Source organism: Nicotiana tabacum, chromosome 22 (assembly GCF_000715075.1).
Source record: "Nicotiana tabacum cultivar K326 chromosome 22, ASM71507v2, whole genome shotgun sequence".
Classification (NCBI taxonomy): domain Eukaryota; kingdom Viridiplantae; phylum Streptophyta; class Magnoliopsida; order Solanales; family Solanaceae; genus Nicotiana; species Nicotiana tabacum.
Window position 1 is genome coordinate 214,694,852 of NC_134101.1, and position 26,405 is coordinate 214,721,256.

The following is a 26,405-nucleotide window of genomic DNA, read 5'->3' on the forward strand; positions in this document are numbered from 1 at the left end:
CACCAAAGCATTTGTGTAGGTTCCCGCTCCAGTCTGCTAGCCTCGCCATAGCCATGACTGCTACTTTAGGTTCTGCCCGGCAGAGAGGGGAAAGTTCTGTTTGCAGCATTCGGGATCCATGGGAGTTTACCCCGAAGACTATGTCTTCGGTTAGAGAGGAGCACCTTGAGTTAGTGAGGAGAGACTGCGGATGGAGCGAGGGGGTAGCGTAACAGGCGCTTCCCCCGGACGAGGGTACCACGGACCTTGTCGATGGATTCCTAAGCGTGTACTTGTACTCTTTCGCACTAGGCCCCCTTGATAGGGTCGTGCTCGAATTCTGTTTAAAGTATCATATTACTTTGGCGCAGATACATCCTTCACTTTGGCGAATGGTGCTGGCGATGAGGTTCTTTGTGGAGAAGGCAGGGCTTGAATTCACAGTCAGACATCTTGTCAGGCTGTACCGACTCTTTCATCATCGAGGTCTACTAACCTTGCGGTATCGTTCGTCCATGCCCTTTATTGTTGGCGATGAGTAAGATGGAGATTGAAAGTGGATTAGTCGGTTTGTCTTGGTCCGGACGACTGACATTATACCCGAGGAGCTCGTGCCATTTACTGAGGAATGAAGCTATACTCGTAAGTGGTGCGTCTCACGCTTTATCAGTTCTGTCTATGGCGAAAGTCGGTTTTATAATCGTGCCTTCTTTTCTTCCTCCGCAGTGGTTTTATAGGCACCGTGCGACGTTCATAATCTGTCGGACTGGGTTCGAGAATTGGCGACCCGCTCGACCTGCGAGGAACACGAGTGGCGAGCTCTGTCCCGGAGCAGGTGAGAAGCGGAATATCATGGTGAATGTTGTGTTATTCCTTGCTATCACCTTCCTTTTCTGTTGATGGCATTTCGGGAGATACTAGAGACTCGGGATCGCATACGCTGGGTGACCGCGCTTCGACCGGCGCAGTCTCTTTCAGGGCAGTGGGGACTGCATTGCCAGGTGTGCGCTCGACATTCGAGGAAGCCCATCGGCTTCACTTTGCAGTGAGTTTCAGCATAGGTTTTTCCAACTTTGCGCCTTCCTTTCCTTACTGCATTTTCTTTGCAGGCATCCGACAAGCTCGAGTCCGAGCCGCTTTATTGTGAAGTGGGGCTATGGAAAGCCCTGGATGAGGAGAGACCCCTGAGGCTCCTTTGTGATGAAAAAGAGGTCGAGTTGGTGCATTTTGTAGTGTAAGGCGAGCCGGAACTTAAACTGCGAAAACCACCTGAAGGAGCGGGTGGCTTTCTGTCCTGGATGAATGTGCATTCCGTTTTCTGGCCTCGGGGCTGACACTTAGTTTATTTCTGTTGTAGAGAAAGATGGAGGCCCTAGAATGCCTTGAAGGTGAAGTTTGTCGGGCCAGGTGTGATCGTGATGTATTAAAATCTCGGGCGGAGGCTCAGGCTTTAGGAGGGATGAATGCTCCGGCCAAAGTTCCTGCTTTTGAAGCTCAACTTTGCTTAGCTCGCGATAGTGTTTTGGCTCAGACAAAAATGTCTGAAGAGCTCGAATCCGAGTTTTTAAAAATCGGAGTTGAAGTCATTGACGTCCGAGCAAAGTTTGCAATGGGCCGGACTGAGGCTGATCAGGAGATAGCGATCTATTCAAAGGAAGTTGTCGACACTCAAGCCGAGTCGAAAAGGATCCTCGGTCACGGAGGGAGGATTGAAGAATATGCTCGTTTCAAGTCTTGAAGAAAGACCCTCGAGGAGACCCTTGATAGGGGTTTCGCCCTTCCGGAGGAGCTGGCACTAGAAAAAGGCGGATAAGTGTGATGCTCGATTGCCTTTGCCCGGTGTCGAGGAAAGTGGGGATGAAACTATCAAGTCGTAGCCCCTAGAGGGCATGGATTTTATCGTCTTGTACGTAACATTTCCAAAGTATATTTGTAGCTGGAGGTTGCATCTCTTGCATGAGTATGAAAGAAAACTTAAGTTTTTATTTCTTCTGTACCCCTTTATACTTTGCTTCTGACTAGGCGGACTGGTTTCAGAGTTGGTGAGAATCCTTAGATTTTTGATATGGCCTTGGGGCTCATTAGGCAGGCTCGGGTGCTCTTACGCGTTCGGTTGGTGTGACCTTGGTATAAGCTGGCGTCAGAGCTCTTATGATTTTGCTCAACTATTTTGGGTTTAGCCTTCGAGTCGGGCTTCGACTCGAGCTCATTCAACCCTCAAACTTTTATGTTTGTATGGGAGGGTGACATCAGCTCTTATGCCTTGGGTCGAAGCGACCTTTTATATGCACGGCCCTGAGGCTCGTTAAGTTGGCGACAACGGCTCTTACGCTTTGCCCTTAGGCATGTATAGTTAACTATTTTGGGTCCGGTCTCCGAATCGGGTTACGACTCGAGCTCATTTTGACCCTCAAGATTTCAAATTTTAAGCTGGTGACAGTGGTTCTTACGTTTTTGGTCGTTGCGACCTTTTATATGCACGGCCCTGAGGCTTGTTAAGTTGGCAACAACGGCTCTTACACTTTGCCCTTAGGCATGTATAGTTAACTATTTTGGGTTCGGTCTCCGAATCGGGTTATGACTCGAGCTCATTTTGACCCTCAAGCTTTCAAATTTTAAGCTGGCGACAATAGCTCTTACGCTTTTGGTTGTTGCGACCTTTTAGTGTATGGCCCTGAGGCTCGTTAGGCTGGCGACAATGGCTCTTACTCTTTGCCCTTAGGCATATGTAGGCTTTTTTTCCTCTCGTTAAGGACTTTTTGAAATGATTTTGCTTGACCCATCATCGATTTGGGAAGAACCTCGATTTCAAGTCATTGGCGGCGATGTTCGAGCACCTCGGAAGGTTTAGCTCGTAGACTGAGTAGCTCGAAGCCTTGTGATTTGGAGTTGACATGGTTGAAGCTATTTTGCCTGTCGAGGGTAGCCTATTTAACCGGTTCTTTTCGAAGTAAATTCGAAGTAATGGCCTGTGATTTTGTAGCGACGGTCGGGCGTCCCCGAGTCGCGTTAATTCGGCTGGTATAGCCGTATGACCATAGTTATTTGTGTTTGGACGGAGCCATTTTTGGTCCTGACTGTAGTAGTTTGGGCGTCTATATCTAGTGTATGCCTTTTTAGTGGTCTTATAAATTCGATATATAGCCTAAACTTCGGTATCGAGTTTATGTATGTGGTAAGATCTTACAATTTTTTCATGTCGTCGAGATCTTACAAATTCTCCGTGCCATTGAGGTCTTACAGTTTTTTCATGTCACTGAGGTCTTACAGATTTTTCTTGTCGTTGAGGTCTTATAGTTTTTTCATGTCGTCAAGGTCTTACAGATTTTTCATGTCATTGAGGTCTTACAGTTTTTTCATACCGTTGTGGTCTTACAGATTTTTCATTTCGTTGAAGTCTTATAGTTTTTTCATGTCATCGAGGTCTTACAGATTTTCCATATCGTTGAGGTTTTACAGATTTTTTATGTTGTTGAGGTCTTACAGTTTTTTCATGTCGTCGAGGTCTTACAGATTTTTCATGTCGTCGAGGTCTTATAGTTTTTTCATGCCGTTAAGGTCTTATAGTTTTTTCATGTCGTTGAGGTCTTACAGATATAGTCGTGGCCTTATGCAGGTCTTACGAGACCGAGTTTGCCCGCTGGCCTCGTGTTTTGAAGAGTCAATAGAGGTAGCGTTTTGACGGCTGTCCCCGAGGCGTCGAGAGTTTCCTGACTCGGGAGCCATTTTTCGTAAACTTCATATTGCCTCGTTGGGGACTTATGATTTTAGAGATACTAACCCTGAGGTCGTGCGCTTTTCTTTTGAGATTTTGACACTAGTCCCCGAGTACTCGAGGTGCTTTTGGCGTTGGAGATGTTTAGCGCTTTCTGTGTTGTCTTACTTGAGGGCTTATGATTTCGGAGTCCCGACTCGGGGGTCGTTTATGTGTTGAATTGTTGACGCTAGTCCCCGAGTATTCGGGACGTTTCCGGTAGAGGAAATGTTTTTGCGAAGGTGCCGAGTCTCTTTTGGATCGCAAGATGCCTTGACAGAAAATGTTCTTCGATTATTTTATACAAATATACATGTATTCGCCGTTGGGGACCCGGCTATATGGACACGGTTCGCTTGATCGTTTGGCCCGGTACATTACTTTCCTATAGGGACCCCGTTCGGCATTTCTCGATTTTTTTGAGCGGGTGGCTTCCGAGGTTGCTTGTAAAAGAAGCCTCGAACGTTTGTTGAGTCTCCCTTAGGTAGCATGCAGATGTTGCCTCGTTAAAAACTTTGCCGATAAAATCCTTTTTCGGGATTTAAACTTGGTCGAAGAAAAAGAGTGCAACAGATGCTTTAAAGCCTTAAGGTCTTCTAGTTGGGTTAGCGTTTTGACCACTTTAATTGGGCGCCTGCATAAAGGTTAGTCTGAAATACGAAATGAGAAGGGAGATGGTCGTACCTTAATATGAGATGTGCCGACTATATTTTGAGGATCGATATGTTCCAATCACTCGAGGTGAGGACGCGGTACAACCTTTTATTTCGTTTAGCCGGGCTTGATCGAGGGTATGGCTCGATTACCTTTCGGCTCGTTTATGGGCGGTGGTGCGGGCAATGGTGCCACGTCGTGTACCGCGAACATTTCTCTCACAGCATGTTGTTCCCCGTAGACGGTTTTAATTCTGTCCTTTGTTGGGAACTTCATCATTTGGTGAAAACTCTTCGTGTTTCCGAACAAAGAGGGGCAGCTGTGAGCACGTGATTTTTGTTTTTGCGCGACAGTCGCTCCAAAAGAATAAAAATTGGTCCTGCTGTACAATTTTTGGATTTCTGTGCGGCACTTTGTTGATTTATTTGTGACTTCGGCCCATTTTTATTTATTTACTTTATTAAAACAAAATTCAAAAAATGTGTACGTATCATGCATAATCTGAACCATAACATGGTTTAAATAGAAAAGCATAAACAGGCATCTTTGTCCGTGATTTTGTTTTGTTTAATTTTACTTGTTTTGAAATATTTTAGTGTGTGTGCAAATAATTGTATTGAGTGTGTATTTAATTTTAATTTGATTTTTTGTTTAGTTTTAAAATAAATAAGAAAGAGAAATAAAAAAAAAAGAGAAAGGACCCCTTCTTCTTCCGGATTGGGCCAATTTAATAAAATTGGCCCAAACAAAGAATGCCCAAAACCCAGGCCTGCCCGGTCCAGACCACTTAGTACCCAGGTTGTCCAAACGACGTCGTTTGGATCATGCCTGATCTGGGCCATTGATCTCAGAGTGATCAACGGCCAAGATCAATCCCCCGTAACCCACCAACAAATCCGACCCGTTTACACCCGGACCGAACCCAAACCCTCAACACTTGAAATGACACTGTTTCACTTAAGACCATCAGATCCAAACCGTAGATCTAGATTGATCTAACGGTTGAGATCAACCCACCCACTAACTATATAAGCCTAGATCCTTACCCTGCCCCCCCATCCGACACCCCAGCCTCCGTCTTCAACCTCATCCTCATCAAACCCTAGAGCCGCCCCTGTACCCCCCACCATGAAAACCGGCGGCATGAACGCCGGTGACCTTCCCCTTAACACCCTAGAACCCCCTTGCCATCCTGAACATGGATCTGTTAACCATGTAGTTCGAATCATCCCCTAGGTCTTCGAATCTTCATTTGAAGATTCGAGTCAAAACTCGGTTTACACCAACCAACCCCAGCTTCACACCAGACACTCCCCAGACCCTCCTCGTGACCAAACCATACTTGGTTTGGTCCGAATCTAACCAGGGAAACATGAATCCCGGATCTGAGTTTTGGAACTTTGTAGTTCTTCATCACTGGCCTATGACCATCCGAGCCAAAGAGATTAAGGTCTAATGGACCTTAATCGAAGTGTTTCTCATCTGAGAAACACTTCGATTAAAGTCCGTTCAGCCTTAAGAAAGGTTTGTCCAAATCCGGGTTCAAACTTTTAACTTTTCAAGTTTAAGGTGAGTCTGCTTTCTTTCCTTTATTTTTTTTTAGTCCGTGTGATTTGTTTTAAAAGACTGTTCATATTTGTTTTATTTTTATCGATTTTTGTTTGTCCACTTTACTTGAACCTCTGTGTTTGTTTGAACCCCTCCTATTCTGATAAGGCATGTGTATTGGTTGTGTTCCAAATCTGTATTGATTAACTGACTCCTCGAGGGCATTTCTGTTTAGTCAGTATAATTCGAACCATGTATCAATACTGTTTAAATGTCTGATTTTTGGCTACGATTGTGTATGTTAATGCTAATATAGTCGAGTCGACATGTGTCGTCAATTAGTTTCAGTTATCCGAGCAATAACAAGTCGACCTACTTCTGCTAAGCATTGTTTGGATCAATTAAGAACTCAGTTTGTTTACTTATAGTTGTCAATTTGAATCAGTAATGTAAAAGGAATGTTTCGTTTAAAGTTCTGAAATGGAGGGCATGTGCACTTAGCACAGCATGTGCATTGGTGCACCTCATGTGCCTTGTGCACAGCCTGTTTTCCTGCATAAAAGGGCTTTCAATTTTAAAATGGTTTGACAGCATATGCTGTCAGATATATTCTACTGTCCATACTTGCTTTTAGTTAATAAAATGGAAAAGTTGAATCTGCCAGGGAATGTGAATGGGGTCTAATACTTAATTAGCTAAAGTTGGGATGGAAAATGGGAGGCACATGGGAGGGGTATTGGTGATAATCTATCAGGCTGTAAAAGGGGTAATATGAAGGCTTATAAAAGGGAGGACATACAGAGATAAAAGAGAGGGACAGAAAAGAAATAGAAAAAGAAAAATACAGACACTGGGAGGAGTTTTGAAAGAGAGAGATGATAGAGATACACAGAAAAAAAGCATACAGAAATAGAGAGAGACACTGAGAGGGAACATCTGAGAGTTTCAAATTCTGAAAACAGAAACTAGAAAAGATTCCTCTTTGATAACCCAAATAGACTTCAAATTGAGGACTGAGATTAGAATTTGAAAAGAAAGGAGATAGGGAAAGGGATATCACAAAATCAGGAATTGTCTTCTTCTTACTGTTTGTTCGATTCTCATTTTGTTCAAACTGTCCAAGTTAGTCCTGTTTTCCTTCAAGTGTCAGTTAAGTCTATTGTTTGGATTTGTGTGGTTTGCTTCTCCTGGAATTGGATTGCCTGATTCTCCGACTCCATACTATTGGGAATTTGTCTCATTCTGCCTTCTCTCCATTGGCTTATTGGCCTCTTGCACTGGGATTTCTGTTCTATTGGTACCTGCTGTTACTGCTGCTGTTTGGTATCACTTCTATTGCCCTACTGACCCCTCGCTTCTTCTGTTGTATCCAATATCCAGGTACATACTAAGACTCGCATTTGATGTAACAATGAAAGCATGAATCAAAAGATCTGAAGGAGTTATAATCACATGCTGTATTGCTTACGAAATTTTTTTTTATGTTGTTGAGATATGCAGTTTCTTGGTCTGTTAGCCTAATGGAGACAGATTAGTAAGGTTGTACTTAATTAAAGCTTATGCCAATTGGAAACTGTGACATTTTATTCGTTTAGGAGTACACGAGATGTAAATACAGTCCGTGAAATATGCAGCCATTTAATACAATTGCTAACTCAAACTCTCTCTTTCAGCATGTTTCGAATATGTAAGGACAAATAATTGTTTAGATCTAGCTAAAGACAATACAGTTTCAAACTCTTGAGTTTCAGTTTTCATGAAGCAGTTTATAGGATGAGTTTCAAATGTCATTAGTCGCATTTCCTAATAAGCCATTTTAATTAATCTTGTCTGAATAAGTTGAAGTTAGGGAGCTCTCGTAACAGTCGTAGCATTTCACCAATCTCATATACATTTCTCTCATCAAGTTCAAAGCATGTTTTCATGAGGTACAATGTTTCTTCATTCCGTAAATAACTAATCGGGCGATTAGCTAAAATCTGGATTTGGCCAAACACATAGTTAAAATAGCACGCATCTTTTCTTCTATTTTTAAGAGATAAATACATTAGAAATGTAGTCGCTTTAGGATGTTCCTTCTAAAATAATGAGACGAGCCTCGCCAAATGAGATGTAAATCGCGGGGCCCTCAATAAATAACCATGATAATTATCTAGAATTCAGGATAGGCCATTTAATAAATTTCATGGCCTTCTACAAATAATAACGCGCTAGATCCCCTTAGGCGCCCTTAATAAATTACACTCTTAAACTTGGGTGCACATTGATGTGACCCGAATCCAAATCTCAACGGAGTCGAAATGTGTTAACAACTACGGGTGCATTGATTGTGACGTGGTTCAAGATGCATTTTCACGACGTTGCAATTCTATAAAAATAAATGATAATAATAAAAGCGGTTTAAACTTAATAAAAGCACATAAGTCACAACATGTATTTAAATCAGATATTTAGCCATTATAACAATTTAAGCGACCGTGCTAGAACCACGGGATTCGAGGGTGCCTAACACCTTCCCTCGGGTCAACAAAATTCCTTACTTAGAATTTCTGGTTCGCAGACTTCATTTGGAAAAGTCGAAAATCTCCTCGATTTGGGATTCAAGATAAACCGGTGACTTGGGACACCAAAAACCAAACCTTTCCCAAGTGGCGACTCTGAATTAAATAAATAATCTCATTTCGAATATTGTCACTTAAATTGGAAAAACTCCACCCGCGCATTTAACCCTTCGGGGCCGGGCGCGCAAAAAGGAGGTGTGACAGCTCTGGCGACTCTGCTGGGGACTAGAACCCAGAACCACTGGTTCAGGGTTCAAGAATTCGAGCTTAGAATAATTGTTATATTTGGCTTTATTATCTGATCTTTATTACGTGTTGTGCATAACGTGCTAAATGTTGTTTTTACCGCTTTGATATTATCTGAACTGTATATAAACTGTGCCGAAACCCTTCTCTTCTTACCTCCGGGGAGAAGCTCGCTGGTCGAGACTCCCTATTCTGTTAGTGTCAATACCTTAAATAAGAAAGAGGTCGGACAAGTTACAAAGCCGGACGATCTCGCGGGTCCCCGGTACGTAGCCCCTTCCTCGACTCGAGTTGTCCGCTCGGGTACACAGTCTAGAACAAATACCCAGGTTACGAACCTAGAATAACTAAACTTCATGCCGGATCCCTAGTAGGAACGCTTATTTGCATCATATTGCATTTGACTTAGGGGACTCAACACAGGGGTTGGGTCCGTCTAGGACAGGCAACCTGAAATGGAAAAGACCATCATGCTGCATTCCTATCTGTGTTGTGCATTTATTTGCTTCGGTTCCGCATGTCGACCGGTTCCTAAAAAAAGGGGGAAAATAGCAGCGTAGGGGAGATAATTACTTATTTTTGGAAAATAAAACCAATGTCCAAGTAGTGTCAAAACCTCGCCGGAATTTTTCTAAAAAAAACTGTCTTGTTTATTGAGAGTTATTAAAAAAAATATATATAAAAATTTTCTTTTATCACTTTCAAAATCAAAAAAAAGAAAAGGTATTTATTTTAAAAGTAAAAAAAAAATCGAAAATTCATAATTCAAAAAATGTGTTGTTTCTTTCGTAGTACCCCTTTTATGAATTCAGACTAATAGTCCAAATTTTTCCTAAAAAAAAATAATATAAAAAATAAATAGTTTCTTTAATCTTTATCTCTTTTAAAAAAAAATGTAAAAAAAAATACACATCCCTGATTTCTAGGTTTATTCGATTTTTTCCTATTTTACGATAGCCCGAACTACGCCGGTTTGATTCTCACCGGATGTGAGATACGTAGGCAACCCTCGTTGGGTTCAACCCCCATTTTTGCTAAAACAGCCAAAATCAATAAATAAATAAATAAAAAATGTGTGTCAAATTTTTAAAAGGGTCATAAATAAATCAGGTGACGCTGTTTTGTCATAAATAGCCAAACGTTCCCGAAAGGGACGCCGGAAGGCTGACTTTGCATAAACAGCCACCTTTTGGGTCTTGTTTAGCATTTTTGTCCAGTTGACCCGCACAGCCTTAAACTCTTCATCCCCGAAGTGTTTAAAGGTCGTGTTCAAAACTTGATCCCCTCTGTTTAAAATATTTTGAGTCAAGTCGTTTTGTTAAAATCACCTTAATAAATGTGCGGGATGAGCACGATGCAAAATGAACATTTTTCAATAATGACCAAAATCCCTGTCAAGTTACGGCTATGGTGGAATGATCTAGGTGTTGAAGGACAAAATGAGGTTAAGAAATATCTGAAAGGTCTTGTGGGTCTGTTGGAAGTCCAGCCCCGGGGAGATATCATAAGAGCTTTGATTACCAATTGGGACCCGGCGCACAATGCTTTCCATTTCTCTGATTTTGAACTCACCCCGACTTTGGAAGAAATGGCCGGATACATCGGGAATACTGAGCTTCCCTTGAGGGAAAAATACTTGGTCGCCCCAAGAGTCGTCACGGTACATCGGTTCCTAGATTCATTGAAAATACCTAGAACAGTCCACAACCCGGATCTAGCAGCCGGATTCTGTACTCCATGCTTCATATATGATAGGTACGGTCATGAGGGGGATTCAATAATCCAATCAACAAACTGTGCAGCAAAGGAGATCGTCAGAAGTGGGACGAGCACAGACGGGTAGCATTCATGATGATGTTCCTGGGCCTTCTGGTATTTCCAAGGAAAGATGGAAACATTGATTTGAAGATATCTGGGGTCGTCAGCACTTTACTCACGCAAAGTGACAGTACTCTCGCGCCTATGGTGGTATCCGACATCTTTCGAGCTCTCACAGCTTGTAAAGCTGGGGGAAATTTCTTCGAAGGTTGTAACTTGCTCCTACAGATATGGATGACCGAGCACCTCTGCCATCATTCCGAGATTTTGAGCCATGGTTCCCCGGAAAAGACCCGCATAGAAGAATCTTACACGAGAACCAAAGAGATCAATTTGCCCAAAGGAGTCCTGGCATGGACCTCGTTCTTTCAAGCTCTTACCGCCAGCCAAATACACTGGACGTTGGGATGGTTTCCTGTTAATGAGATCCTATATATGTCTGCAGCTAAAATGCATTTCTTACTGATGGGGCTTAAGAGCATTCAACCTTACGCACCCTGCCGAGTTTTAAGACAGTTCGGAAGATGCCAGACAGTACCTCATGAGGAAGATCTAAGCACTCAAGCAGTTGAGATAAGTCCTAACGGACAGTTCCCAGAAGCAAAGATTCGCCAAATCTGGAATGAGGGTCAATATTTGAAATCAGATACTTGCGTGCGGGATCGAGCCAAAGGAGAAACGGCGCCAGGTTACCTTGCATGGTACAGAAGGGAACTCGAGCATGAAAGGCCAGCTAAGAGACCCCACATCCGGAATTTTACCGAATCATCACAAAAGCAGTGGGATTGGTTAGCAAAAGAAAGAGGCTATTGCGCCGAAATCAGCAGGTTAAAGCAACAAGTGGAAAACTTGAAATATGAACACAACGTGCAAGTTGCTACCGATCTGGGAGAGCGGAACAGGTTGATTCAAGAAAATGAAAAGCTCAGAGCCCAGATCAAACAGATAAGGTTGGATGCAGATAAACAGCCAAGGCGTCGATCAGACGAGCACCTGATAAAAAGGCTAAAAAGCGAGATCAGAGAGTGGCAAGATGGTTTGGAGAAATCTGAAAACGTCATAGCAGAGCTCAAAGCACAGTGGGATACAAGAACAGATAAGCATCGCAGATACCTGAATCAATTGGAAGGCGACCACGAGAAGACTGTTGCTAAGATAAAGAGAGAGATGGCAGCACTTGAGATCAAAGCAGCTAGTCAGGCCAAGGATTTCCAAATTGAGAGCAGATACTGGTATGACTCAATAGCCCAGATGAAGTTGGAAGTACGGCGATTGGAGCATCAGCATATACAGGATATTCAAGTATTCGATATATGCAGCGATCAGATAAAACGCCTACTCATAGAAAAGAAGCAAACCAGAGATAGGATCAAAGTCATTGCCCATGCCATCACCAGACGATGTCTGCGATGTGAGAACATGTCCAGTGTTACCTTCCCCTCGGCAGTAATGTTTTATGTCAAGCAGACTATGCACGAGCTGGAGCAACTTGAGAGGGATCTCACGCCTAGGACCGCGGCGAGGCCGAACGATGCCCCGCGGACACCAATTTTCAAAACCATAATGCACTCATAAGTCAAGCCTGTATCTTAGCGTCTTCTGTTTGTTTGTCCATCAGGGTGATTTTCAGTCTATTTTTGAGTCTAGGTTTATTTTTCAAAGTTTGATTTTTGCAGAATGTAGTTTGTAATAGACTGCTTCAATAATAAAGGGTTTGTTTCTTTCACGCCCATTTGTGTTTTTCGAACTACGTAATGATCTGATTCACGTAGGCATCGTGATACGTAGGCAATCCTCATCGGATCCGGTCGCATTTCTTTTACTGCAAAATAAATAAAATAAATAAAGGAAAAACAAAAGAGAAAAAGAAAAGAAAAGAAAGAAAAAAAGGGGAAGAAACTAATAAGAACGCCGGAATGACGCATGCTCTCGTAGCAAACATATAGTAATCCACTTAGCTGTATAGGTGCATCATGCCCAACGTGAGATTAACTATCTGTTATTTGCTACAAATTAACCGTGCGTTTATCATTGAGCATTTTTCCAGGGTTTCTGAAAAGACGGTTGGTTTGGTGAAAGTCTGGCCTCGCACTCATATTTCACGAGGTCAAGGAGAAGTGTTCAAACACCTGTTGTTAGGGCCAGAAGCAGTACTCACACTTACTTCACCAGGTCGAAAGGAAGTGTGGAAATGTCTTCTGAAATTCCATTGCAAACGATCCCTGTTTCTGAGGAAAGCTCAATCCCAGCCGTCCTCACACCTGAATCCACAACTACGGAGGAAAATAGAATCCTACGGCTCCGCATGTTGGAAATGCTGGACGACTGGAACAATGGGAAAGAGCCGCCAAGTGTCGTCCCCGGATTCCCTGAATTATTCTCCAGGTCAAGTGGGACTTCTAATGTCCCCATAAATTATCCTGCTACCCTATTCGGGTACCCAGCCACCTCAGCCTTCTCCGCTGGATCGCCTTCTGAACCTCATCCCCGAATGTCGGCCACTGATGCAAGCATGAACATCTTTACTGCATCGCCTTGCCCGGTTACGGCATAACCTACCACATACAAGCCAAGCTTTGACTCATCATCTTTTACATTCCAAGCCCCATCGTTCTCAATGGAACCAACTAGGTTCGTTGCCAATACTAATCCTCTACCGCCTCAGTGCGAGCTTGCACCCGGGCAGGATCAGAACCCCAGATTTGCAGAACAAAATGAGATTGCCAAAAGGATGAGAAGCCTTGAACAAAGTCTGAAGAATATGCAAGGATTGAGCAGGCAAAAGAGCGTCTCTTACGCCGACCTGTGCATGTTTCCTCACGTGCACCTGCCAACGGGTTTCAAGACCCCCAAGTTTGAGAAATACGATGGGCACGGTGACCCCATTGCACATCTTAAGAAATACTGCAACCAATTGCGGGGAGCCGGCGGAAAAGAAGAACTGCTAATGGCATACTTTGGGGAAAGTCTAGTAGGGATAGCTTCGGAATGGTATATGGATCAGGAAATGTCCCGATGGCATATATGGGATGATCTCGCCAGAGATTTTGTAAAACAATTCCAGTATAACATCGACATTGCGCCAGACCGAAACTCTCTGTCGAATTTGAAGAAGAAGCCTTCAGAAAGCTTTAGAGAGTATGCTATTAAGTGGCGTGAACAGGCGTCGAGAGTGAAGCCTCCCATGGATGAAGTGGAAATGGTCACTACCTTTCTCCAGGCTCAAGAGTCTGACTATTTCCAAAACATGATGTCGGCCATGGGTAAGCCATTCGCGGAAGCGATCAAGATTGGAGAGATGGTGGAAAATGGGTTGAAAACGGGAAGGATTTTGAGTCAAGCAGCCATAAGGGCGACCTCTCAGGCCGTCCAAAGCGGGTCTGGAGGAACGACAAGGGGGAAGAAGAAGGAAGAAGCGACTATGGCAGCCTCTGAAACAAGGGAGTATCGTCACCCCAGGCCCCATTTTCCGGAAAGAGCCCCACAACACTACTACCCCCACTCAAATGTGGCATATGCTCATCAACCTTATATGATCATGAATGCCCAACCTTATAACCATCCACCACAACAAACCAACCGAGGCCCAGCTCCACCTCCCAGAAGTCAGCCTCCTTACCGCAACCACTATAACCCACAACCCCCGCAGAATAACTACCGCCCCCAGGAGCCACCCCGACGGCGGACTTTCACGCCCATCGGTGAACAATACTCTACGTTGTTCCCTAAGCTAGTCCAGTTGGGTTTCTTGCAACCAATTCCCCAAACAAGGCAAAACCCAACATCGCCTTCTTACAAAGCCGGAGTCAGATGCGCCTATCATTCGGGAGCCGAGCGACATGATACAAACGATTGCTGGTCATTGAAAAGAGTGGTCGAAAATTTGATAGAGCAGGGGAAAATAGTGCTAAGGGACGAAGAGATCCCAAATGTGACTAACAATCCATTGCCCGCTCACAATAATGGGCCGCTGATCGGCATGATTTGTGAAGACAAAGAGTTCGACCCTACTTTGAAAGCCATAATTGCCATTGTCGACACGGGGAAGAGGCCCGAAATGGACCAGAAACCAGAAAAGGGGGAAGAGGCCACAGCTATAAAGACAGTGCTTGAGAAGAAGGTAGAGAAGAAAGTGGTACCAGCAAAAGGGGGAGTTCTTTACATACCACGAGGTCAAGCTGAGAAGACGCAGAAATCCGGGATCAAAAAGACAAAACCTATGTACGTGCCAAAAGGGGCCTATGTGGTCCGGGGGACGATTCAACCACCTCGGCTGAATGAGCCAGTGGTTATCGAACGCGTGCCACAAAAGCCAATGACCAACCCGTCCACAGTGCCGTGGAATTATCAAAAGACGTTGGTGATGTACAAAGGTAAAGAGGTCATGGGAGAACTCCCAGAAAATACTTTCGTTGGAAGGTATTCAAATACCCAAGAACTGAACAACGCCACACAAAGGCGCTTCCCGCCGAAGAAGCACGTAAGTGTTGAGGAGGCGGAATTGTTCTTCCAACAAATGAAAATGCCGGATTACGAAGTGATAGATCAGCTGCGCAAGTACCCTGAGCAAGTATCCATGCTGTCATTATTGATGAGGTCAACCGAGCATCAAAAGATCCTGTTGAAAATCCTGAATGAAGCATATGTACCAGTTGAAACTTCGTTGGAGCAACTAGAGCGGATGACAGAAAGATTCTTCGCCGTCAACCAAATCTCTTTCAGCAAGAATGATTTACCCCCGAAAGGAGCAGCACACAACAAGGCTTTGCATCTAACAGTTAAATGCGAAGACTATTATGTCAAGCGGCTAATGTTGGATGGAGGCTCAGGCGTTGACATTTGCCCGCTCTCCACACTACAAAGAATGGAAATTGGGACCGGAAGAATCCGACCCAACAATGTCTGCGTAAGAGCTTTCGATGGCATCAATAGAGATACCATGGGAGAAATAGACCTTTTGTTGGTCATAGGACCAGTCGAATTTCGAGTAACCTTCCAGGTGATCGACATGGACACATCCTACAATTTCCTCCTTGGCAGACCTTGGATCCATGCGGCAGGAGCCGTGCCTTCCACTCTTCACCAGATGGTGAAGTTCGAGTACGAAGACCGAGAGATCGTGGTCCATGGGGAAGATGAGCATGCCATTTATCGGGACCCATCCATCCCGTACCTTGAACCGAGAGAAGGAAGCGAACATACGGTCTATCAAGCTTTCGAGGTTGTACTGGCAGAACAGCACGAAGAGGGAATACCCTGCCCCCAGCCTTTCTTATCTAACGCCTCGTTTATGGTAGCCAAAGAGATGATTCGGCACGGATTTAGGCCAGGGAAAGGACTTGGACGAACCCTTCAGGGAATAACAGAACCCGTTATTTTGCCAATCATCAAGAAACCTTTTGGACTAGGTTTCAAACCTACTCCAGCAGACGAAGAGTGGGCAAAGAAAAGGAAAAATGAGGGTTGGAAGTTACCGCAACCACTGCCAGATTTACATGCGACTTTCATCAGTCCGAGGTACATTGAAGAAGAAGAAGATGATGAGGTCTTTACAGCTGAGGAAATTGAGGAGATATGTGGGGCAATGAGAGAGATGCTCTACGAGGTCCACATGGTTCAACCAGGTGAAGGCACAAGCACTGCTGAGATGCTGTACATGGGGCCGAGCGCCCAACTTCAAAACTGGGAGGCCACGCCATTCCCGACTAGACGGAAGTCCGGGTAGACCTGTCCCGCCACCTTTCCTGTGTCACAAGTTATCTCCAGGACATAACTTGAACGTTTTCTTCTTTTCAATTGTTGCTTTGAATTCCTAGTTGTAAACATTGTTGTCTTCCAACTTTCCAAAGAAAATATAAAAAAAAAAATCATCATTGCTTTCCTATTCTTTCTTTTGTTCTGATTTTTATCATTTTTCCTTTTATTTTCCTTTTCAGTCCTAATAATGCGGCTTTAAATATGACATGCTTGCGGACTTCACGCCCGGATCACAATGAGTTATTTAACTGCGAATTAATGAACCCAGAACCAGAATATGATGCGGAAGAGGCTTTTAGGGAGATAAACCGAGAGTTGGAATATTTCGAGAATAAACCTAAGCCAAATCTGAATGACACTGAACCGGTAAATTTAGGAACCCCGGAAGAAATCCGGGAGACCAAGATAAGCATTCACACGGACAAGAAAATGCGAGAGGCAATAATTCAACTTCTTTTTGAATTCAAAGACGTGTTTGCTTGGTCATATGATGACATGCCGGGACTAGGTGTTGATCTAGTGGTTCATAAATTGCCGATTCATCCTGATTGTCCTCCAGTTCAACAAAAGCAACGAAAGTTCAAAACGGAGGTCAGTGACAAGATTAAAGAAGAGATCACCAAGCAACTGAAAACAGGAGTGATCCGGGTAGTCCAATATACAACATGGTTGGCGAATGTGGTTCCAGTACCAAAAAAGGACGGGAAAACTCGGGTATGTGTAGATTACCGAGATCTGAACAGAGCAAGTCCTAAAGATAATTTCCCGCTGCCCAACATCCATATCCTCGTTGATAATTGTGCCAAACACGAGATACAGTCTTTTATAGATTGTTATGCTGGGTATCATCAGGTACTGATGGATGAAGAGGACGCCGAGAAAACTGCCTTCACCACGCCTTGGGGCACCTACTGTTACCGGGTCATGCCATTTGGTTTGAAGAATGCTGGGGCTACTTACATGAGGGCCATGACTGCCATTTTCCATGACATGATGCATCAGGAAATAGAGGTGTACGTGGACGACGTGATAGTCAAGTCCAGGACGCAAGACAATCACATCCAAGACTTGAGGAAGTTCTTCGAGAGATTAAGGAAGTATGACTTGAAGCTAAACCCAGCCAAATGCGCTTTCGGAGTTCCGTCGGGCAAACTTTTGGGCTTCATCGTAAGCAGGAGAGGAATCGAGCTAGATCCAACTAAGATAAAATCCATCAGAGATTTACCTCCCCCAAGAACAAAGAAGGACGTGATGAGTTTGTTGGGCAGGTTGAATTACATCAGTCGGTTCATTGCCCAGCTGACGAGCACGTGCGAGCCCATCTTCAAGCTGTTAAGGAAAGACGCGGCGATCAAATGGACAGTCGAATGTCAAGAAGCCTTTGATAAAGTCAAAGAGTACCTTTCGAATCCCCCGGTCTTGGTCCCTCCGGAACCAGGAAGGCCACTTTTCTTGTATCTGACAGTCTTGGAGAACTCTTTCGGTTGCGTCCTCGGGCAACATGACGTAACCAGAAAGAAGGAGCAAGCAATTTACTACTTGAGCAAGAAATTCACCGGCTACGAGGCCAAATACACTCTGCTGGAAAGGACATGCTGCGCTCTCACATGGGTTGCTCAAAAGCTAAGACATTATCTCCAAGCCCACACTACATTCCTCATAAGCAGGTTGGATCCTTTGAAGTATATATTTCAGAAACCAATGCCTACTGGGAGACTGGCTAAATGGCAAATTTTGCTTACGGAATTCGACATAGTTTATGTCACTCGCACGGCAATGAAAGCCCAGGCGTTAGCAGATCATTTGGCTGAAAATCCGGTCGATGAGGAGTACCAACCGTTAGATACCTACTTTCCAGATGAAGAGGTAAACACCGTGGGAGTGATCTCGGAGGAAGCTCATGTTTGGAAGATGTTCTTTGACGGAGCCGTGAATGCCAAGGGTGTAGGGATTGGGGCAATTTTGATCTCGCCTTCCGGTCAGCATTACCCCGCCACAGCTAGACTTCGTTTCTTTTGCACAAATAATACAGCTGAGTATGAAGCCTGCATTATGGGCATGCATATGGCAATCGATCAGGATGTCGAAGACTTACTGATTATGGGAGACTCTGACCTGATCATCCGGCAAGCTCAAGGCGAATGGGAAACTCGGGATGTCAAACTTATCCCATACCGACAGCATGTGGAGGACCTCAGCAAGCGCTTTACATCAATAGAGTTCAGGTATATTCCGAGGTGTCACAATGAACTGGCAGATGCACTTGCTACTTTGGCTTCAATGCTACCCTACCCGGGCAACGCCCACGTCGATCCTTTGGAAATCCAAATCAAGGAAAGACACGGTTACTGCAGTGTAATCGAGGCGGGATCAAATACGCAGGCTTGGTACCATGACATCAAGAGGTTCCTGAAAACGCAAGAATACCTCGAGCACGCTACTGGAGATCAAAAGAGGACCATTAGGCGACATGCAAGTGGTTTCTTTTTGAGCGGTGAATTGTTATATAAGAGGACCCCGGACCTCAATCTCCTAAGATGTGTCGATATCGAGGAAGCGAGAAAGATCATGCACGAAGTACACGCAGGTGTGTGCGGACCTCACATGAACGGGTATGTCTTAGCGAAGAAAATCCTTAGAGCAGGTTATTACTGGATGACCATGGAAAAGGATTGCTTTAGCTTCGTTCGGAAGTGTCATCAATGTCAGGTGCACGGTGATTTGATTCACGCACCTCCCACGGAACTGCATCCCATGTCCGCACCGTGGCCATTTGTCGCCTGGGGCATGGACGTCATTGGACCAATTGAACCAAAGGCTTCGAATGGACACAGGTTTATACTGGTTGCCATCGATTACTTCACAAAATGGGTAGAAGCTGTCACTCTCAAGTCGGTCACTAAGAAAGCTGTGGTGGATTTTGTACACTCAAATCTTATCTGTCGCTTCGGTATTCCTGCGACTATCATTACAGATAACGCAACGAACTTGAACAGTCACTTGATGGGAGATGTATGCGAGCAATTCAAGATAACGCATAGGAATTCCACGCCTTATCGGCCAAAGGCCAATGGTGCCGTGGAAGCGGCGAACAAAAACATCAAGAAGATTTTGAGGAAAACGATCCAAAGTTCCCGACAGTGGCATGAGCAGTTGCCCTTTGCATTGTTGGGGTACCGCACTACGGTACGCACATCGGTGGGAGCAACTCCTTATCTTTTGGTTTATGGGACCGAGGCTGTAATACCGGCAGAGGTAGAAATTCCTTCGCTTCGAGTCATTGTCGAAGCAGAAATCGAGGACAGCGAGTGGGTCAAGACTCGGCTAGAGCAATTGACGTTGATTGATGAAAAGCGAATGACCGCAGTTTGTCACGGACAGTTATACCAACGAAGGATGGCCCGTGCTTACAACAAGAAAGTCCGACCCCGGAATTTCGAAGTAGGTCAGCTAGTACTGAGGCGTATTCTGCCGCATCATGAAGAAGCAAAAGGAAAGTTTGCCCCAAATTGGAAAGGTCCATACATCGTAAGGAAAATGTTGCCAAGAGGAGCATTGTATTTAGGTGATATCGAAGGAAATGACCCCGACACAGCAGTAAATGCAGATGCAGTCAAGAGGTATTACGTCTAAATCATACTCCAGTGGTCCTGACACGTTTGAAAATGGCGAAGGTGTTTATTCCCCACTACTCCCCAAACACTACCCATTTCTCTCTACCAACTTTTGAGCCGCTTACAAAAAAAAAAAAAAGAGAAAACAAAACAAAACATTGATTGAGGGCTGAACTACGTTTGACTTGATTCCGAAAGGATACGTAGGCAGCCTCTCCCTGAGGTTCAGTTACGCCAACAATAAAATCCCATTCACCCTGAAATTGAAAACCGGGGCACGCCGAGCACTTGAGAAGTTAGTATCACTACATCTCTTTACCAAGCACAAGCCTTCAAATCAATTACCAAATATGGTGGGGAATCAATCAGCGTCACAAATGAAGACCATCGCACTCTGAATTGAGAGATATAAAACGAGAGAGTCTCGGCGGTGAAAACCTTCGGGCACCACGAGGCGACGGGAGTAGAGAAACCAAAATGAGAGAGCTTGTTTAGTAAAAACTCGCAAAGAGTGCTATCAAACGATGACAGGAAGAGAAATGAGAGAGGTCAGCCAGCGGAAACCCGCAAAGGGCGCTGTTGGCCGAAAAAGAATGACGCCATCCCAAGGAAGTTTCGGCAGAGTGCCACCAGTTTGGAATCACAGATCCGTTCTGGTTCAGAAAAACGCAAGCTCTTAGAAGGTCAGACGTCCAGTCCAAAGAGCATGTCATGTCATTTAAAGCCAGCGTTATCTTCCTCAGATAAGCCTTTTTCGTCCCGAAAAGGGTATTCCTTTTCTGATTTGTTTTCCCGTTCTTTATTTCTTTTCGAATCCCTTTTGCACTTTAACCCCGAGTTCAGGACACGCCGGAAGGGACAAGGTGGCATGGTTTGTTTGCACGGAATCCCGTCTCATGAAGGAAAGCGCCTCATCTCATTGGTATGATTTCCCAAGCCTGATGGATCATCACGTTTGATGGTGTTTAAAGAGGAAAGAGAGAAATCTTCCCCAGCAAGTCCACCTTCGGACAAATCCCCACAAAACCTTCCCCTGTACAAATCCCCACAGAGTCTCTATTGTACAATCTCCCACAGAGTCTCCCCAATATACAAAAAGAAAAAATAATAATAAAAAAAATGGAATCTCCCCAGCACATCCCAGCGAGTCCTTTTGTAAAAATTCCCCAGCAAGCTTACCCCGACAAATCCTAGAAATCCCGCTTTGAAATAAATCCCCAGCATGCCCCATTGTACAAAATCCACACAAAGAATCCACTTTGTAAATATTCCCCACAGAGCTTCCTTTGTGTACAAATTCCCACAAAATACCTCCAATAAAATCCCCGTTGAGAACCTCCAAGCAAAACGGGACACAAAAAAAAAAGAGCCTTACGAAGCAAGTCATCACAGAATCCGGAAATACCAGCCTGAGCAGTCTAAAGGTTTTGCCATTCGAATCAAATCATTGGCGGGACTTCGCAACAGAAATAGAGACGCAACAAAGCAATTGGGAAAGATCAAGGTCACCGAACCGACCGTCATTTCCGAACTAACAATTGTTTTGTCTGAAAAGTTGAAACAGGTATAATCCAAGACAACCGTGCAAGAAGCAGGTGTCGCCCAAAGAAGAAGGTACACGGGTACAGGAAAAGTTTTGGCAATAAAGAATTCACTCAAAAGGTAAGTTCCCGCAAAACTCCCTTTTATCTTCTATTAAAACAAGAAAACTCAAAAAATAGATCGTGTAGTATTCTCGAACTTTATCCCCAGCCGATCAGCATTAGGGTTTTAAACCCTAAACTGAACTTTTTCCTTTCAGCCAGCATTAGAGTTTTAAACTCTAAACTGAGCTTTTTCATGCAATCAGCATTAGGGTTTTAAACCCTAAACTGAATTTTCCTTTTAGTCAGCATTAGGGTTTTAAACCCTAAACTGAACTTTTTCCTTTCAGCCAGCATTAGAGTTTTAAACTCTAAACTGAGCTTTTCCATGCAATCAGCATTAGGGTTTTAAACCCTAAACTGAATTTTCCTTTTAGTCAGCATTAGGGTTTTAAACCCTAAACTGAATTTTTTCCTTTCAGCCAGCATTAGAGTTTTAAATTCTAAACTGAGCTTTTTCATGCAATCAGCATTAGGGTTTTAAACCCTAAACTGAATTTTCCTTTTAGCCAGCATTAGGGTTTTAAACCCTAAACTGAACTTTTTCCTTTTAGTCAGCATTAGGGTTTTAAACCCTAAACTGAACTTTTTCCTTTCAGCCAGCATTAGAGTTTTAAACTCTAAACTGAGCTTTTTCATGCAATCAGCATTAGGGTTTTAAACCCTAAACTGAATTTTCCTTTTAGCCAGCATTAGAGTTTTAAACTCTAAACTGAGCTTTTCCATGCAATCAGCATTAGGGTTTTAAACCCTAAACTGAATTTTCCCTTTAGCCAGCATTAGGGTTTTAAACCCTAAACTGAATTTTTTCCTTTCAGCCAGCATTAGAGTTTTAAACTCTAAACTGAGCTTTTTCATGCAATCAGCATTAGGGTTTTAAACCCTAAACTGAATTTTCCTTTTAGTCAGCATTAGGGTTTTAAACCCTAAACTGAACTTTTTCCTTTCAGCCAGCATTAGGGTTTTAAACCCTAAACTGAGCTTTTCCATGCAATCAGCATTAGGGTTTTAAACCCTAAACTGGATTTTCCTTTTAGTCAGCATTAGGGTTTTAAACCCTAAACTGAACTTTTTTCATTCAGCCAGCACTAGGGTTTTAAACCCTAAACTGAGCTTTTCCATGCAATCAACATTAGGGTTTTAAACCCTAAACTGAGCTTTTTCATGCAATCAGCATTAGGGTTTTAAACCCTAAACTGAACTTTTTCCTTTCAGCCAGCATTAGAGTTTTAAACTCTAAACTGAGCTTTTCCATGCAATCAGCATTAGGGTTTTAAACCCTAAACTGAATTTTCCTTTTAGTCAGCATTAGGGTTTTAAACCCTAAACTGAACTTTTTCCTTTCAGCCAGCATTAGGGTTTTAAACCCTAAACTGAGCTTTTCCATGCAATCAGCATTAGGGTTTTAAACCCTAAACTGGATTTTCCTTTTAGTCAGCATTAGGGTTTTAAACCCTAAACTGAACTTTTTTCATTCAGCCAACATTAGGGTTTTAAAACCCTAAACTGAACTTTTTCCTTTCAGCCAGCATTAGAGTTTTAAACTCTAAACTGAGCTTTTTCATGCAATCAGCATTAGGGTTTTAAACCCTAAACTGAATTTTCCTTTTAGCCAGCATTAGAGTTTTAAACTCTAAACTGAGCTTTTCCATGCAATCAGCATTAGGGTTTTAAACCCTAAACTGAATTTTCCTTTTAGTCAGCATTAGGGTTTTAAACCCTAAACTGAACTTTTTCCTTTCAGCCAGCATTAGGGTTTTAAACCCTAAACTGAGCTTTCCCATGTGATCAGCATTAGGGTTTTAAACCCTAAACTGAGTTTTCCTTTTGTCAGCATTAGGGTTTTAAACCCTAAACTGAATTCTTCCTTTGTTCGGCATTAGGGTTTTAAACCCTGAACTGAACCTTTCCCCAGCTAGTCGGTATTAGGGCTCCAACCCTGAACTGAGCATGCATATCCTCTTTCATCAATTTTATGAACTTCCTGGTAAATAATTAACGAAATTTTCCTGGTGAAACTGGGGCAAAAAATTTCGTTCGTTTGTTTTCTCCCGCAGGTCTGACCTCGACCCACATGGATCGAAATGACCCACGAGATGAGTCCCAGTACGGAATCAAAAAAAAAGAAGAAAAAAGAGAGATGTCCCGAGATATCAGAGTAAATGGAAGGCGGATTGACTCCAACATTTGATTAAGGTCTTGAACCCTGCCAACCGCGTCTCACTCAGTATCCCGGAGATTAAAACAAGTCACCGCAACTCGCAAGCATCAAGATTCAGATCGGAGTCTGCAAGCAGAATCAGCTAAGACCCAAGATCAAGTCGTAAAAGAGTCATAGATAGGAATCTTGTAACTAGCAGTTGACATACATATAAGTATTTAGTTCAGTTTCTAATTTTCGTTTGTTTGTAATAAGGCGGTCAGTGACGCGGCAGTGACAACAGCAACAACAGTAGCAGCAAGCATGGCAATCCCATGGTAGTCCCAGCTACCAAAACTTCTCGAACTACATTGACCTGATTCCTGTTTAGCCCAGGATATGTAGGAAATCTTTGAAGCAAGATTCGGTCAGATCTTTCAAAAAAAACATGCTTCATACGGAGTGGTCCATAGGCAAAAATCGCTCATACACGCTCACTTTATCTTTGCACGAAAACTCTTCGTGTTTCCGAACAAAGAGGGGCAGCTGTGAGCACGTGATTTTTGTTTTTGCGCGACAGTCGCTCCAAAAGAATAAAAATTGGTCCTGCTGTACAATTTTTGGATTTCTGTGCGGCACTTTGTTGATTTATTTGTGACTTCGGCCCATTTTTATTTATTTACTTTATTAAAACAAAATTCAAAAAATGTGTACGTATCATGCATAATCTGAACCATAACATGGTTTAAATAGAAAAGCATAAACAGGCATCTTTGTCCGTGATTTTGTTTTGTTTAATTTTACTTGTTTTGAAATATTTTAGTGTGTGTGCAAATAATTGTATTGAGTGTGTATTTAATTTTAATTTGATTTTTTGTTTAATTTTAAAATAAATAAGAAAGAGAAATAAAAAAAAAGAGAAAGGACCCCTTTTTCTTCCGGATTGGGCCAATTTAATAAAATTGGCCCAAACAAACAATGCCCAAAACCCAGGCCTGCCCGGTCCAGACCACTTAGTACCCAGGTTGTCCAAACGACGTCGTTTGGATCGTGCCTGATCTGGGCCATTGATCTCAGAGTGATCAACGGCCAAGATCAATCCCCCGTAACCCACCAACAAACCCGACCCGTTTACACCCGGACCGAACCCAAACCCTCAACACTTGAAACGACACCATTTCACTTAAGACCATCAGATCCAAACCGTAGATCTAGATTGATCTAACGGTTGAGATCAACCCACCCACTAACTATATAAGCCCAGATCCTTACCCTGCCCCCCCATCCGACACCCCAGCCTCCGTCTTCAACCTCATCCTCATCAAACCCTAGAGCCGCCCCTGTACCCCCCACCATGAAAACCGGCGGCATGAACGCCGGTGACCTTCCCCTTAACACCCTAGAACCCCCTTGCCATCCTGAACATGGATCTGTTAACCATGTAGTTCGAATCATCCCCTAGGTCCTCGAATCTTCATTTGAAGATTCGAGTCAAAACTCGGTTTACACCAACCAACCCCAGCTTCACACCAGACACTCCCCAGACCCTCCTCGTGACCAAACCATACTTGGTTTGGTCCGAATCTAACCAGGGAAACATGAATCCCGGGTCTGAGTTTTGGAACTTTGTAGTTCTTCATCACTGGCCTATGACCGTCCGAGCCAAAGAGATTAAGGTCTAATGGACCTTAATCGAAGTGTTTCTCATCTGAGAAACACTTCGATTAAAGTCCGTTCAGCCTTAAGAAAGGTCTGTCCAAATCCGGATTCAAACTTTTAACTTTTCAAGTTTAAGGTGAGTCTGCTTTCTTTCCTTTATTTTTTTTTAGTCCGTGTGATTTGTTTTAAAAGACTGTTCATATTTGTTTTATTTTTATCGATTTTTGTTTGTCCACTTTACTTGAACCTCTGTGTTTGTTTGAACCCCTCCTATTCTGATAAGGCATGTGTATTGGTTGTGTTCCAAATCTGTATTGATTAACTGACTCCTCGAGGGCATTTCTGTTTAGTCAGTATAATTCGAACCATGTATCAATACTGTTTAAATGTCTGATTTTTGGCTACGATTGTGTATGTTAATGCTAATATAGTCGAGTCGACATGTGTCGTCAATTAGTTTCAGTTATCCGAGCAATAACAAGTCGACCTACTTCTGCTAAGCATTGTTTGGATCAATTAAGAACTCAGTTTGTTTACTTATAGTTGTCAATTTGAATCAGTAATGTAAAAGGAATGTTTCGTTTAAAGTTCTGAAATGGAGGGCATGTGCACTTAGCACAGCATGTGCATTGGTGCACCTCATGTGCCTTGTGCACAGCCTGTTTTCCTGCATAAAAGGGCTTTCAATTTTAAAATGGTTTGACAGCATATGCTGTCAGATATATTCTACTGCCCATACTTGCTTTTAGTTAATAAAATGGAAAAGTTGAATCTGCCAGGGAATGTGAATGGGGTCTAATACTTAATTAGCTAAAGTTGGGATGGAAAATGGGAGGCACATGGGAGGGGTATTGGTGATAATCTATCAGGCTGTAAAAGGGGTAATATGAAGGCTTATAAAAGGGAGGACATACAGAGATAAAAGGGGGGACAGAAAAGAAATAGAAAAAGAAAAATACAGACACTGGGAGGAGTTTTGAAAGAGAGAGCTGATAGAGATACACAGAAAAAAAGCATACAGAAATAGAGAGA